The 1,491-nt window shown below is 44.9% G+C and overlaps 1 pseudogene; it reads right to left on the reverse strand.

Annotated features, from left to right (window-relative positions):
* Positions 1-546: 546 nt before the first annotated feature.
* On the reverse strand, positions 547-1,167 carry LOC147438707 (tropinone reductase homolog At5g06060 pseudogene; annotated as a pseudogene).
* Positions 1,168-1,491: the final 324 nt, after the last annotated feature.

Raw genomic sequence — 1,491 nt, forward strand, 5'->3', positions numbered from 1 at the left:
TCCCTTGTTTCACTCTTGACAAAAAAAAGCTCCTCCAAGGTGGCCTTCACCATGCATGATAGCAGCGATCACAATAGTGTTGCCTCCGCTCCATCACCATTTTATTGAATTGCTTTGAGAAGTTTTCTTTTCTTATATGTACATTTGGAAGCTAAGAGCTAAGAAGCGGTTTGGTTGGTCTGCTTATGAGAATTACCATTGCAATCTTGTGCATGAGTTCAAATCCCTCTGATGAGAAAATGACTCCCTGGCCCCATGTGCTTGTCACTGCCAATGAATTCATGAACAAAGCTAAATACACATCAATAAAACCAACATGGGGCAACGCGGAACCAACTCAACTCAAATCGAAAAGTCGATCACTAGTGGAAGGGTGAAAAAAAACTAAAAACAGTACTTGCAAAGTGGAATTATTTTAAGAAATTGACATTGTCATTGTAGCATAATACATCTCTCTCTCTCTCTCTCTCTCTCTCTCTCTCTCTCTCTCTCTCTCTCTCTCTCTCTCTCTCTCTCTCTCTATGGACACTGTATACTCAACAGATCTCAATCATCTATAGGGAAGAAGACATTTACAGACATAGCACCATCGATTGTGATAAATTGACCATTCACAAATCCTGCAGTGGAGAGGCACAAGAATGCCACTGCAATTGAGGCAGCTTCGAATGGTTCTCCAGCTTGCCTTAGAGGTGTTCGGCATATAGTTTGCCTTGTTAAGCCCTCGTCTTTAAGCACCAGGGAGCCACAATGGTTACTCGAATTCCATCCTTGGCCCACTCACAGGCAAGATTCTTTGCAATTTGATTCATAGCACCTTTACTTGCAACGTACAGAGAACCAAAAAGAATTGCAACAACACCTGCAGGCTGCTACTAATGAAACAAAAGCAACATTTCCCTTTCTCGATGCTTTTAGAAGAGGATGGGCCAGCTGAGCATTTTGATAGGATGACTGGAAATTCATGGAAATGATCAGAGAGAAATCTTCTGCCGTGTACTCCATAGTAGGCTTTCTTATATTCATGCCCACATTGTTCACCAGAATATTGAGCTTTCCATTGAAGGCTGAGGAAACATCACCAAAATAAGGCCGAGAGAGAGAGAGAGAGGGGGGGGGGGGGGGGGAGAGAGAGAGAGAGACTGCAACTGCGCCGCCTACAGGCATCCCGCATGATAAAAGCCCATACTCGTTGGCCTCAAGAGTACGGTGAAGGGTTTTTTGCCATCCGTGTTTTTGCTTTTAGCTCAGGGTGGCACAGGCGGTTCCCTGTCCTCAGCTTAAGTCGGTGCAAAACGCTTAGGGTCGCATTCACGGTGCCCTCGGACTCTGCTCACCTGCCTGCTCCCGAGATGAAGCATCTTCCTCGAGCTTCCCACTCTTCCTCTGATTGTGCACAATCTATTCTCTCTAATGATTGGAATCTCACTTCAATGTGAAGAATGAGGAGCCATGCTTTATCCTGCAATCATGAAGGTGGTACAAGGCACA

The sequence above is a fragment of the Adiantum capillus-veneris genome, chromosome 16 (assembly GCF_014529385.1).
Source record: "Adiantum capillus-veneris isolate H3 chromosome 16, ASM1452938v2, whole genome shotgun sequence".
Lineage (NCBI taxonomy): Eukaryota > Viridiplantae > Streptophyta > Polypodiopsida > Polypodiales > Pteridaceae > Adiantum > Adiantum capillus-veneris.